The 15,656-nt window shown below is 41.4% G+C and overlaps 1 protein-coding gene across 1 annotated transcript in view; it reads left to right on the plus strand.

The window, feature by feature from the left end:
- Positions 1–15,656, plus strand: part of CPQ (carboxypeptidase Q) — a 512,842-nt gene that overhangs the window by 167,160 nt on the left and 330,026 nt on the right. The gene's annotated exons all lie outside the window — the stretch shown is intronic.

Below are 15,656 nucleotides of genomic sequence, written 5' to 3' on the forward strand. Positions count from 1 at the left end.
AGACCTGCTTCACCGCCTCTGAAGCGACTCCCCTATAGGTGGGGAGCCGGGGGTTTGAACCAGGATCCTTACTCTGGTCCTTGTGCTTTGCACCATTTGTGCTTAACCCACTGCGCTACAGCCTGGCTCCCACTTTCCTATTCTTTAAACCTCTCTGAGTATGGACCCAAGGTCATTGTGGGGTGCAGAAGGTGGAAGGTCTGGCTTCTGTAATTGCTTCCCACTGAATGTGGGTGTTGACAGGTTGATCCATACTCCCATCTTGTCTCTCTCTTTCCCTAGTGGAGAAGGGTTCTGGGGAAGCAGAGCTCCAGGACACATTAGTGGAGTTGTCTGTCCAGGGAAGTCTGGTCGGAATCCTGATAGCATCTGGAGCCTGGTGGCTGAAAAGAGAGTTAAAATGCAAAACCAAACAAATTATTGAGCAATCATGGACCTAAAGGCTGGAATAGTGCCGATGAAGAGTTGGGGGGGGGTCCTCCATTTTGTAGATATCTAGTAGGCATATTTTAGTTATATTCCAGGACCATAAAGCTGGATCAGGGAAGAGAGTAGCTCCCAAATATGGGAAAGGTGTATAAATATTGTTGATTGTAAACCCCCATCAATTGATGTGATCTGGGGCCCATATTCAGCTTAGGAGCCTATGTGACCACTGCATCCCTGTAGATCTGAGCTCACATTCTGTGGTCAAAAGTAGGAACGTTCCAAGCTGCCCCAATATCAGGACCCCTTTCATTTGAAGCTTTTAAAAGCAATTCTGATGCCCATAAATACTCCAACTAGGTCTTGTGGTGTTGCACCAATTTTCATCTTTAATTAGAAAAATTCCGCTGAGAAAACTCAAGTTTACAGATGCTGGCCTAAGTCCTGGCCATTACTAGTCTGTGCATTTTTTTCTATAAATACCATCAATCTCTTAATTTAAAGAGAGGAAAAGAATGGAAACCTTTAAGTACAGGGTGCTTCACATATATTGTCTCAACCAAAATACAAGAGCTTTGGCTGATAGGAGCTTTAGACACAAATGACATTTGGGTAACTTGAACTAGATTGTGCATTTTTATTGTTTTCCATCTAACTAAGCCGTAAACACAAAACAAAGCCACCGAAGTGTTTGTATAATATCACTTTATAAAAGTGGCAAGATACACACACACACACACACACACACACACACGGTTGGGAGAGAGAGAGAGAGAGAAGGAGAGAGAGGGAGAGAGAGAGAGAGAGAAATGTTTTAACTGAGAAAACCAAGCAGAGAAAACGAAAGGAAGAAAACTGGAAGCCATGGTGTGCTTACACCAACATGAATGATATTGGGTAGATTTGAAGAAGCCTTGCAATTTGGGACCCTTTGCTTTGGAAAGTGGTTTTTGAAAGACAACTTTGGTTGCATTGCTGTAAGGCCCTATTGTATCATACCCTTCTCACCTTCTTCTCTATTCAGTGTTTTCTTTTAGCAAATTACAGTTGCTAAATTGGATTCGCTGTCACTTTTAAACTGAAAAGGAAAAAGCAGAGACAGTGCCTTTATGGCAGTGATTCACAATATCTGTCCTTCCAGAGATTTGCCCTGTGGCAACTTCAATCCATTAGCGTCACTTCTTTCCCCCATACTAGCAGCTTCCCAAGACTGCAGGAGGACAAAAAAGAGATCTGCAGATATGTGAACTTCAAAATCAAGACTTTGTTCATGAAATCACTCCTCCATTTGCCCTTGCCTGTTATAGAATCTTGTCCCAGCTAGGATGGAAAAAGAGCATACAAAACCAGATCAGATTTCCACTTTCTGATCTCTTCCTTTCTTAACTGAAAGCAAAGCAAAACTAAATAAAACACCAAACACAACAAATTTGAGAAAAATAACACTAGGTTATAGTGAAGAAAGTTTGGACTGTTTTCAGACTCTATTTGCTCAGTTGTCATTTTCTTAGCAAATCTGACTGCAGTTGATGTTTTTTTATTCTTCCCTTAGCTTCTGGTAGTAGATGTATAGCTGGAGATAAAAATACGCTAACTCACCCACTTAAGAGAACCTTTACCCTGCACTTTGCATTTAGCCTGTCTACTTGCCCTCTCCCTTGCTCCTGCTTCGATCTCTTCTTTCTTCCTCCCTCCCTCCTTCCCTTTTTGAATCAGGTCTTGGAGAACTCTCACTCTTCCTTTGGAAGGTGTCAGATGGACAGTATGACCTCCCTTAAGCTGTACTGTCTGGCAGGAAGCTGAGTTTATTCAGGAGAAGAGTAATTTAGATGACAAGCACCAGGCCTCACCAGATGGCAATGGTGCAGAAAGTCTTACCATGTTCTCAGCATATGTTCCAGGTGGCCTTTCCTTCTGTCTCTGTCTCTCTCTCTCTCTCTGTCTCTCTCCCCCCACACACTATTCTTATTTGTTCATGATTAACACAAAGGGAAACTTTGAAATACAAATGAGGTTCTTCTTGGAAGATGCCAAGAAAATGTTGATAACTCAGCATAAGATACTTATATTCCTCCCTGAAAATATTCAGTACTGACACACTTTTTTCTTCTTATGCTTGTTGTTGCTGATGTTTCTCAAATCTGTGTAGGCACATAATTGAGGAAGCTTCAATTCTGAGCTCTGCCTGTGGTTTTATAAATAGGTCTATTACCTAAGGTGCAAATAATTGACATTTTGGACAGTCTCCAGTACCGACTACAGTTTGGTAATTTTTCCCAAGCTGTGAACAGAAGTGTCCTTAAACATTTTTCCCTATTTGCCACACAGTCAGACTGATCCTGTTGGCACTCAAGTGCAGGAAATGGAACCTACAGCTATAAATGTCATGGGAAGGTATTTAATAGAAGGTGAGGTTGTTTTGGTTCATGTAAAACATTCTAAAATTCAAGGCACTGTGGCAGACTCTAATCTATGAATAATTATATTCTTAACATACTCTGAGAACAGGAAGAGAGAGATCAACCTTTATAGTCACAGAAGGATTTTTTTCCTCAACACACTGGTAATTCATGGGACATTTGCTGTTTGCTTGTTTTGCAATGAGATTTTTTCATTCAAGTCTGCACTGTACCATAACCAGCCAGTCACTTAACAGACCTTTTTAAAGATCAGTACAAGTTGATGTCTTAGGTACACAAACAAAACAGATGTTTGTAATACTGGACATAGAGGATTTTAGGAAAAATAGTCAATATGAAGTTCATACAAGAATATATACGATTTTTTTTCTTTCAGTCTGTAAGCTTTGGCTCTGAGTTTACATGTTTTAGAAGGTTTGGTGCTGTTGATAATCCAAAGGTGAAACTTATTCATGGAAAAAGTTTATTGTGGGGCCGGGTGGTGGGTGGTGGCACACCTGGTTGAGTGCACCTGTTACTAAACATAAGGATACAGGTTCAATCCCCCAGTCCCCACCTGCAGGGGGAAAACTTTGAGAGTAGTGAAGTAATGCTATAGGTGTCTCTCTGTCTCTCTGCCTCTCACTCATCCTTCCCTCTGGATGTCTGTATTCCAATAAATAAATAAATATAATAAAAAAAGCTTATTGTGAGTGTTGAAATAGACTGCCAAATAGTGGATGACATACACCATTCTTTGCTATTTTGTTTTGTGATGAATGATTGTATTAGTATGAGGAATTCCAAAGCAGGGGAAAACCAATAGGTGACAATGCTATATATCTTTGGAAACGAATGTCTCATTAACAATTTATGGTGGAAATTAGAGAAGGAGACCTCTGAGCCCCACCCCTGCCCCAGGCTGACACAACTTTCATCTAGATAGGCTATACTTGCTAGTAGTACATTGCACATCTACTGTTTTCATAAAGAGTTCTGGGGAACTTAATCACATTACTATTTTTTTTCATGAGCGCTTATTTTTATTTATTTATCTATTTATTTAAACATTTTTGTTTATTGGATAGAGACAGAGAAATTGAGAGGCGAGGGGGGAGGGAGAGAGACAGAGAGGCATCTGCAGCCCTGCTTCACCACTTGTGAAGCTTTTCCCCTGCAGGTGGGGACCAGGGGCTTGAAGCTGGCGTACTTCACACATTACTATTTTTATTAGGAATATTTTAAGCAGGTGGAAAGTTAACTCAATTTCTAGAGCATCAAAATGCTATGTGTGAGGTTCCCAGTTCAATCCCTGCCACTTCATGTACCAGGATGGTACTCAGAATTCCCTCTCCTCTCCCTTCTCCACACCTTCCCCCCATGTGTCTTATGTGAAAATATCACCCACCAAGTGGTCAAGCAGGCCTACGGGTGTCTCTCTTTCTCTCTCCCTCTTTATCTCCCCCTTCGCTTTCAACTTTTCTCTGTCTTACTCAGTAAAATGAAAGAAAGAAAAATGGCCACCAGGAGCAGTGGATTAATAGTGCTGGCACCAAGCCCCATAGATAACCCTCGAGGTAACCAGGGCAATTTAGCCTTAACATAACTGAGAGAGAGGAACAATTTCCCATATATCTGCTGTCCTCACGTGCACAGACCCTCCCCATTACTAACCTCATCAGGGATTAGTTAATGGTGCTGAATCCAACACCTCCTAAGCAACAGCCTCCCCAAGCATTTAATGTCAGTATCTGGGTTCTGACCATTCTACCAGATGCAGTGTTGCATTATTGCTGTTTCTCTGATGACATATAATGTGGAATACCTTTTCATATGCCTTGCGAAAGTACTATTATCTAGGATATATGAAAACCCTTACTCAACAATTTAAAAAATCAATTGGAAAACAGTTCAAGGACCTTGATACTTTACCAAGAAGATACCCAGGTGGCAATCAAGTGATGGAAAAGCTATTCCACATATGTCATCAGAGAAGGCCAAGTGAACCAGCAGTGAGGTAACACTATGCATCTCCTTGTCAGTGGCTCCTTTCATTCTGTTGATATTTTCTTTAGCTGAGAGGGAATTTCAGCCCGCCTTCCCTCCTTGGCAATAGGGTTTTGGCTGGATTTCCATGCTTGCACAATTCCTGTGATCTTAACCGGCTTTTTTTTTCTTTAGATGTTGAGAGATTGTGTGTGTGTGTGTGTGTGTTTCTGTGTGTGTGAAAGAGAGAGAGAGAGACAGAGAGAGAGAGAGCTGCGCGCATGTGAGGCATAGCCAAGAGATAGATAGACTAGAGCATAAACAGAGAGGTTCACAGATTCCAGATCTTTTCAGCCTACTTGTTTGTACCTCCTACATCAAACTCAGTAATGGGGCTAAACTAATCTCTTTTTATTTCAAAAGTACAAGGGAACTGTGAATCTCTGCAGATGTCTTTTTGTATTTCAAATTTAATAGTAGCATTCTAACAGCTATCAAATCTCGTTAAATTTAACCTCATTTATCAATCTCAAGTCACTCCTTCCCTTACCTCAGGATCATATCAGACAACTGGTCATTTCGGGTACGGTTTCAAGTCCTTAGTAAATACCTGGCAAGTTCAAATGGGCTGTTGGTTCCTGGTACACTTTCTATTACCTGTTTTGTTATTAGGAGTGTAATGTGATAAATATGGGGAACTGACTTCTCCTTTCATGAGTGGGTCTGCATTGACAAGATCCATTGGATTTGACCTCCATAGCTCTGGAATTTGGCTGCTTCCCTGGCTTTTGCTACTAATAGGCATGGGCAACCCACCTCTGAAATTATCCAGTCACACAGCCCTGCTGCAAATCTAGCAGCAGATGATGCATGAAGGCCATTAGGGAAGAATTAAATTGAATCGGCAAGGTGAATAAACTTAGGCCAGTAAACAAGAGTGCCAGAAAACAGGACTCAGCAGGACCTGAGGAGCATCTGCATGTTAATTAAACACACACACACACACACACACACACACCTTCTTTCTTTTCTACTTAAGGAGCATATTTAGCCTTCTGCTTATGAAGTAATTTCTTCCATCTGCTCTGAACAAAAGATTTTCAAGAGTGCTGTGTGCCCTTAAGTAGCCCTATTCTTGGAAGAGGATGCACCATCAGGGGGAAAATCATTAATGAATTGCTGGCCAGCGATCAAAATGAAAAGTGAAAATGTGTTCTTCACTAGAGTAAGCCAAGAGTGCTCTGGGATCTCATAGCCACCCCCCCCCCCCCCAGTTGTCCTTTTACAAACACAGTATAGCATTCCAGCCAGACCAGACTTTTTGGCAATCAATACAAAAGGATTGCATATTTCTTATATATTGATCCTCTGCTAGGAAGCTATGATGTGCCTTCTTGTTATTCTTTATCCTTATGTTCCCCATAGCTCAAGTTTGTTGACCCATTTAGTGGCTTTAGGAAAAAAAAGGTGAATGAGAGACTGATCCAAAAGGAGACAGGAGAGGGGTAATTCATGACATTTTTTCCTCTCTCTGTGTGTGTGTGTATGTGTGTGTGTGTGTGTCTGTGTGTGTATGTATCTGGGATCTCAAACGTGTATGATTTCACTGCTCCTGGCTGACTTTCTCATGCAGATATAGGAAAATAAACAGAGAGAACGGGAGAGACACTATATAAACTCTGGAGCTTCCCAGGTGTGGTGAGGACATTCACATGTAGTACCAAGACTCAAACCTGGACTGGACATGTGGCAAGTCATGCACCCCACCCAGTGAGCTAGCTCTCAGTCCTGTCGTATTGATTCTTTTCTTTTCTTTCTTTCTTCTTCTCTTTTTTTTTTTTTTTTTTGCAATCAGGGCTATCATTTGGACTTGGTGCCTGTGCTAGGAATATACAACTCCCAGAAACCAGTTTTTCTCTTTTTAAATTATTGTGCTAGAAACAGAAAATGAGCAAGAGAGGTAAAGAAGGGAGAGAGAGAGAGAGAGAGAGAGAAGGAGGAAAAGAGAAGGACCAACACTGCAGCTTACTCTTATCCTCAGAAAGCTCCCCCCTGCAGTAGGCTGGCACTCCAACCTGGGTGTTGTCCAGCATGTGACTTGTGCACTTTACTGGTTGCACCAACCACCAGCTTCCACCACCAATGGTGATTCTCATGCCCTGAAAGACTGAATCTAGAAGAATGCTCACTGCACAAGAGAGTCTGATTCATGGTTGAAAGCTGATTGTTTCAGTGACCGAAGCACTGCAACATGAAGGTCTGATTTTTGTTGATGAGTGACACAGTCATGGTCTAGTTGAGCTGAGAGCATAAGTGATCCCATGTGGACTCCGATAGAAGTGATCTGGGATGCTGAAACCCACCAAATCGGGGTACGTCCTCTGGAGGCCTTGCTACTGTGTGCAGAGAAGCAGTGTCCATGAAGAATTTGTCTGAATTATTATGATCAATTAGAACAATGGGAAGTATGTGAGAATATAGGACAGGCAGATATTAATACTTCTTTGAAGCATTCAGGCTTCTAATTTTGAATTATCCTCTTTGATTATTAGTTTTCTCTAGCTTGGGGCAAGCCTTATCAAGACTGGCATATATGTCTATCAGAAAATCAGCCTACTTCAAGTTTAATGGTAGCAAAAAAAAAAAAATAGACATTTGTTTCCAATTCCTTATTCCATTCCTGAATTCTTTTCGCAGCAGTGTCAAATATCCTGAATGTTACTCTTTTTACCTCTACCCATATGAAAATCACGAATGCAAAATTATATTAACAAAATAGATTAAAATCACCACTGCTTGGTTACTTATCAACAGAGCTCCCACACCTATTCCCACCATTTCTTTCTTTCTATCATTTATATCACAACTGTTGCAATTAGTGTTCCCTTCTCTGTGTGTCTACCTCTATTTCTCAGGTAACTGCACATTGAAGTAAATTGAGACTTAATCACATTAAGAAATGAAAAGTTCTGAAAAAAATGCAAGCATTTTTCTTAATTACCCCTACAACTGCCCTATTCTAGTTGCCATCCTTAGATATAATCACTGATTGAGTTTAATGGTGTGTTCTTCCACACTTTCCCTCATGCATATGTATGCATGAATGTTACGTAAAGGTCAAGTGTTGTAGGTTTAAGAAAAAAGAAAAGCACACAACTCAAGTTTAGAGATCTTTCTTCCTAATTCTAAATGATCTCACTTACAGGTAGAACTTAGAAATAAAGGACAATTCAGGAAAACACAAAGTAAAACTTGGCTTGGGTGTGATGTATGGCACCAAAGCAAAGGACTCGGGGAAAGAAAAAAAATGTGGTGGGTTGAAAAAACATTGTGGTCTTGTTGTGACTCTTAAGACACTGATCAAAGATAAAAGGGAGATGAGAGGTTGAACACAATGGTGATTTCTTTCTCCTTTTCTCCCTTCCTTCCTCCCTCCTTTCTCTCTCTCTTCCTCTCTTTCTTATTATTACTACCATGGTTATCACTGTGAATCCACCCTTCTTGACAGCCATTTTTCCCTTCTTTTTTATTTCTATTCTACTTGACAGGACAGAGAGAGGTTGAGAGGGGAAGGGAAGATAGAGAGGGAGAAAGAAAGATAAATGCCTGCAGACCTGCTTCACATTTCGTGAAGCTTTCCCCCTGCAGTTGGGGAGTGGGGGCTTGAACTCATGGTAACATGTGCCTAACTGGGAGATACACTGCCTGGACCCATGATAGTGATTTCTGATTTTAACTGTTAAAACCGTGCAGTTAAATTTTAAGTATATACCTCTTTGTATACTTGTGTGTGGCAAGCACTTCTTCTTCTTCTAGCGTTTGCCCTTCTTCCATAGCCAGTCAACAGTGTCAGGTTGAGCCTGATGTAAAGTTTCGAGACCTCCTTTGAATCTGGAGAGGTGGCAGTCGTTGACTATGTGGGTCATAGTCTGTCTGGAGCTGCAGGGGCAGTTCGGGTCGTCTCTGGCTCCCCAGGGATGGAACATAGCGGCGCACCGGCCATGGCCTGTTCGATAGCGATTGAGGAGGGCCCAATCATAACGTGCTAGGTCAAAGCTGGGTTGACGCTTGCAGGGGTCTGTGATGAGGTGTTTGTTCTTTACCTCAGCTGACTGCCAACTCTGTTTCCAAGAGACTGGAACAGAGAAGTTCAGTGTAGGCATAGGGGACCAGATTAGGTGACGAGACATCAAGCGTTGGACAGGGTGGGCGAAGATATCCGCGTATATTGGCAGGTCCGGTGGAGTGTAGACGTGGGAAATGAACTTAGATGATGCCGCATCCCGACGAATATCTGGCGGGGCGATGTTGCTAAGAACTGGCAGCCATGGAACCGGGATGGAATGGATGGTTCCAGAAATTATCCTCATGGAGGAGTATAATTTAGAATCGACCAAGTGGACATGGGGGCTACGAAGCCATACTGGGGCACAGTATTCTGCAGTAGAATAGCATAATGCCAGAGAGGATGATCGTAGTGTGGAAGCGCTCGTGCCCCATGAGGAGCTGGCCAGTCTTGCAATGATGTGATTCCTCGAGCCCACCTTTGCTGCAGTTTTTATGAGATGTTCGTGAAATGACAGAGTGCGATCGAGAGTAACGCCAAGATAGACTGGCTGGGCTTCATGCCGGATTCTCGTATCGCCAAGCTGCACATTAAGCTCACGCGAGGCCGAGGCATGGTGTAGATGGAAAACAGATGATACCGTTTTTGCAGTGCTAGGGATTAGTTGCCATTTTTACAGTAATCAGATATCAGAGACATGTCTTTCATGAGTGGCAAGCACTAATATCTGATATTTCTGGTGTGCTACATGTTAACATGATTGTTTGTACCACCAGGGTTATTGCTGGAATTTTGTACATGTACAATTCTACTCTTTTTGTTTTCAGCTAGAGGGTGAACTATTCACTAGGAGAGAGAGAAACAGAAAGAGTAGAAGAGACACCATAGCATTCTTCATGGCTTGTGAAGTTTCCTCCTAGCAGATGCTCCCATGTGGTAGCCAGGGCTTGAACACAGGGCCTGGCACACAGTACAGTGTGTACTCTAACCCTCACATGACATTTTGGTAGAGACTGCCCGATTGCTCTCCCAAAAGACTTACATTTGAATATCAAGGTAGGGCCTTCCTCTCAACTGGACCAATACTTCTAATGTTTTTGGCATGGTAGCTGGGGGGATTGAAAGGAGCAGTTGTGCTAGGAACATGGGGCGGACTGTCCATTCTTTGAGAGGCACTGAGTGCATTGAAGGTTTAGCCTGTTTTGTCGTCTCTGCACCTCTGGCACCAGTGCTCGCTCCTGTGCCTACTCTCAGGACTTTCACAATGTGTTAGATGATCTTACAGCCAGAATTCAAGAGCTTGACACGTTCTCCAAGACACCAGAGTGATGTGTGTACTGAGACAATCAGTAGGGGGAAAAATCATCAAAGACAACATTTTTTCAATTCAGGCAATTTCCTAGTAGAAAATTTTTGCTATTATTGCACTGAGAAAATACTGGCCACAGCCTCAAAGCTGTGGGGCTTGCTCTTTATTCCCATCAGTGAGTTCCCATATACCTGCTATAAAATCAACACTGTGGATAGTTGACTCAGTGGGTTTGAATACCTTTTCAGATTGCCTCCAGCGTCTTGGCCTAGTAGCAGCTCCTGTCTTTGCCCGTGCACTGGGTGAGAGAAAGCAGGCTTCCCTCGATACTCTTCAGTATCCAGCAACAAGAAGCATTGGGGCCGAGAACCACAGGGTCTACAAATGTGTTCAGCTTCTAATAACTCTCTCAGTTTATAGAGGGCGTGTACAGAGATAGCTGTCTCTGGTCTCCTTTCATTCCAAGATGGAATTATTTGCTGAACAAGTAGGAGTTAGAATATAACTTAAGTTTCTAGCCACTTAATTTCACATTCTAAAGAGTCTCCCCCCTTTTTTTCCCTTTTCAGTAGTTCAGCTTTTTAGATCACCCATCTAATCTCTACTATACTGGAGCAAAAAGCAGTAGTGTTTATTTTCAAAATGAGTAAATAGATTTTCCGGGGCCAGGTGGTGGCACATCTGGCTAAGTGCACACATTACAGTGTGCAACAGGCATGGTCCTTACTTGCATGAGGGAAAGTTTCACGACAGGTGAAGCAGACCTGCAGGTATTTCTCTGTCTCTACCACTCTCTATCTCCCCCTCTCTCGATTTCTCTCTATCTCTATGCATTAATAAATAAATAAAACTATTTAGATTTTAGTGTTAGTTTCCTCATAATAAATGCCGCCTTATTTTGGATTTTCATTTATTGATTCCAGTTTAATCATATGAAGTACAATGGAGGAAGGGTTAGAAATATAAGACTCTTTTCTGGACTCTCACTCACTTTTCATTGGACAGTTGTTAAATCCCTATTAAGTACTATGCATTGGGCATTGCAATGGTAATTTAGAAAAGTGGTTAAGAATACTGTAATATTATTGGTTTTGTACCATAAACATTGTCTAAATTGAATTGAATATAGCTAGTATATTTTAGCTTATAAAAATAGAAGCTAAGCAAAAATACTGCATGCAGGAATGATAATGATGATCAGTTGTATAGGAAAATATTATATTTGTTTAAAAAAATAATTATCTTTATTTATTGGGTAGAGACAGCCAGAAATTGAGAGGCAAGGGGGTAATAGAGAGGGAGAGAGACAGAGAGACACCTGCAGCCTTGCTTCACCACTCGCAAAGCTTTCCTCCTGCAGGTGGATACTAGGGACTCGAACCTGGATCTTTGTGCACTGTAACCTGTGCCCTCAACCAGGTGTGCCACCACCTGACCCCGAAAATATTCTACTTTTATTTTTAATGAACAATTTAAAGTCTTAGAACTATGACTAAGCAGAAAATAGGGGTGAACAAGGAAAAGGGCAAAAAAGTTAATAGAATGGGGACAGAGCAAGAAAGGAGAAAAGCAGCTAGGAAGACTGTTTAGGTCAGTAAGCTCACAAGATTGTCTGTTTCTCAATGTGTACATCATGAGCCTGGGTAAGGACAGGAGGAAGATGAGGCTGTCATCTGACTATAATCAGTTTGTCACATTCTAGCTTCCCTTGGCTAATCCTGTCATCACAGTTGTTTCAGAGAACTTACTCAGTGCTGTAAGGAAATACACCTTAAACAGATCTACTTTTTTTTAACCCCCCACCAGTATTATCTCACTGGGGCTCATTGCCTGCATAGTTCCACCATTCCTAGTGGCCACTTTTTTTTTTTTGATGGAGGTGAGAGACAGAGAAAGATAGAGAGACAGAAAGAAGGGGACACCTGCAGCACGGTTCCAGCTCAGGAAGTTTCTTTCCTGCAGGTGGGAGGGGGGATCTGGAGTTTGAATCCAGTTCCTTGTGCACTCTCAGCATGAACCACCATGTAGCCACTCAATATATGGAGGCAAATCAATCTATTGTGTTGCTGGAAAAGTCATGAACTGTTTTTCTATATGCAAAAATGCATCATGACTTTTCTGACAATTCAGATTCATTACATTCATGATCCAGAATGCATGGCACCCACTGCCACTTGCATTGGGTCTGAGTATAACAAACACATCCCTTGGCATTCTAGGAACAAGAAAACTGCAGGAAGGACAGACGGGATAGGGATAGGATAGAATTCATCCTCTAAAGAAAAATAGGCTGGGCATTCATTGGGGGAAAGTTCTGGTGGGTGGGAAATTGATTCAAGGGAAGGTAAACAAATCAAAGATGTTTTCATAAACTAGAGAGGATTTAGAATAGCCATGAAAAATGACTGGAATGTCAGTCAGTGATAGGAATTCCACAGGGATGAAGAATGCAAACATTATGCATGACTTAACAGCAGGAGCAAGGGCATAAAGAAAGAGTGCTTGTCTGATCAGTATTACTAGGATGTAGGCTGGGGGCTGGAAATAGGAGTTACAGAAACAACAACGGACTTTGGCTGAGTATATGTTCCTTCAACTTAAGCACTTAAGACTTCAAATTGGTAATCAGATTGAATTTTAACAGTGAGCTCAAATTGTTAATATATTTCTAATAATGACTTTTTCTTTGAAACATTAAATCTCCTAAAAGCTTAGACTAGGGAGAACAGAAGCAACTGGTGGTGTTCCTTGATAAGATACAGCTATATGTAAATAGCATGAAATGATATAAATTATGGAGAGGAGGTCTTGTATACTACAGAAAATCCTAAAAAAAAAAAAAAAAAAGGATTTTCAAAGTTAACCCAATTGCCAAATGATTTGGTTATAGTTATAACTATCGATTGCCTTTTTAAACCCTAAGGCAGCAGGAACCTTCCCTTTCTCTATAAAGCCCATTTTATTTATTTATTTATTTATTTATTTATTTATTTATTTATTTTTGCCTCCAGGGTTATTGCTGGGGCTCAGTGCCTGTGCCATGAATCCACTGCTCCTGGAGGCCATTTTCCCCCTTTCTGGTGCCCTTGTTTTATCATTGTTGTGGTTATTATTATTGTTGTTGTTGTTGCCATTGTTGGATAGGACAGAGAGAAATGGAGAGAGAAGGGGAAGACAGAGAGGGGGAAGAAAGGTAGACACCTGCATATCTGCTTCACCTCCTGTGAAGCGACTCCCCTGCAGGTGGGGAGCTGGGGGCTCAATCCGGGATCCTTACTCTGGTCCTTGAGCTTCACTCCATGTGCACTTAACCCGCTGTGCTACTGCCCGACCCATTTTTAACTTTTGACTCATCTTTAAAATAGAGGCAATAATGTTGGTTTTGAGTATGTGTATGTGTGTGTGAGAGAGAAAGGAGGATTGGTCTATACCATCTGTGTACAGTCTGGAGCTCTCAATAAGTGGTAGCAATCATTATGGTTACGCAGTTAGGTTGTCTCAGCTTGTGTGGCAGGATTAGATAGAGAGGGTAGGACAGAAAGATTCTCTGTCTGGTACTGCCAGAAGTCATTTCCCACACACCAGTTTTTTGTGTGAAGGAAAAAAAGCTTTATTTGCATAAAAATGAGAGAGTAGAGTATTTTCCCACTTTGATTTGACCCTTGTCCCTGGGTAAAAATAATGGTCACTGCTTCTATTGGTGAGAATGGGCAAAGGCTGGCCCGGTGGTGGTGTACTTGATTGAGCTCACATGTTACCACACACAAGAGCTTTGGTTCAAACCCTTGGTTCCCACTTGTAGGGGGTAAAACTTCAGGAACTGTGAAGCAGTGCTGTTGTATCTCTTTGCTCTCCAAAGGTGATGGGGTGTGTGGGATTTTATTTTATATTTATATACCCCAACCTCCAGTGAGTTTTCTCTTAGAGCCCTGGCTCCTTCCCCTAGGAAGAAAAGGGTAGGAGGGGATAGGAATTATTTCCTGAGACCTTCTTTTGTTCTCAGACTCACAAGCCAATGGAGTTAAAAACCTAATTCCTAGTAAAGGAGGCTGGAGTCTGGAGGCAGGGGACACAAGGAGTGGTTCTCAGATCCTTGTGCATAATGGTGGAGGAGGACCTAGGCTGGGGGTGAGACTATTGTGTTAAACAGAGACATTTTACACATGTACCAACAGCTGTATATACTGTAAACCATTAAGTCCCCACCCTGAAACAAACAAACAAAAACCCACAACTCTTTCTCAGTCCTTGACTATCTTTTTCCCAAAGGTTATACTAGACAATCCAAACCCAGTCCTTTTAGGATTTGGTATTCAAAGTAGTTTGCAATCAAAATTTGGTTGACCTCATGGAATTTGGATTTTAATTTATATGCATTAGAGATCTATTGAGGCTGGATTAGAGAGTGATGTGATTAAAATTTAGAATAAAAAATTTTTATTCTGCCAGCAATAGTGGAGGCAAATTTACTATACAGGCAAGATGCAAAATATCTGAATAATTAGATATGGAGAATGGTGTCAGACACTGATAGTTACACCTGAGTCTATGTTCTTTGTCTTTTACAGTAATGACATTCTTGATTTTTTTCATTATTTATTTATTCCCTATTGTTGCCCTTGTTGTTTTATTGTTGTAGTTAATACTGATGTCGTCGTCGTTGGATAGGACAGAGAGAAATGGAGAGAGGAGGGGAAGACAGAGAGGAGGAGAGAGAGATATTCACCTGCAGACCTGCTTCACTGCCTGTGAAGCAACTCCCCTGCAGGTGGGGAACTGGGGGCTTGAACCAGGATCCTTACGCCGGTCCTTGCGTGACATTCTTGATTTTATAATCACTTGAAAGGAAGGCTTTATTTCCCTGACTTTTCTCCTGAGTTAGTCTTAACTGATCAAGTGCTGTCTGGAAGTAGTGTACCTAAAGTCTATTCTGTCCCTGCATCATCTCCTCCTACTTGGGTCATCTGGTATTTGGTGTAGGTCTAACTGCTCATTTAAATCCTAGGAATAGCAGAGAAAAATGAAAGAAGCCTGCTTTTAACAGGCTTCCTGGAGAAGAACTGGCATACCAGATCTAACTTCCGCCAGACCACTACAAAAAGGATTAATTTACCTTCATCTCAAAACTTCCAGCTTTGAGCTCTATCACTACATATGCTAGAGATGAGCAATTCTCTGATCTAATTTTAAATCTTTTTAAAAAAACCAAGTTGTACATAGAACCCAGGTTCTGGCCATGCCCACACCACTTTGGAGGAAGCTTTGGCATTATGGTTTCCTTATGTTTCTCTATTTGAAAAAAGTCAGCCCAGTGTAGTAAAGCCCCTTGGTGATGACAATAAATAAATAAATAAATAAATAAATAAATAAAAAAAATAAAGTTGAGGTTGTGAGCAGTAGTGATTCTATTTAATCAACAAACGGTGAAGGCCATTTGAAAAATATTTTATTTATTTTATTTTAATGAGGA

Source organism: Erinaceus europaeus, chromosome 8 (assembly GCF_950295315.1).
Source record: "Erinaceus europaeus chromosome 8, mEriEur2.1, whole genome shotgun sequence".
Lineage (NCBI taxonomy): Eukaryota > Metazoa > Chordata > Mammalia > Eulipotyphla > Erinaceidae > Erinaceus > Erinaceus europaeus.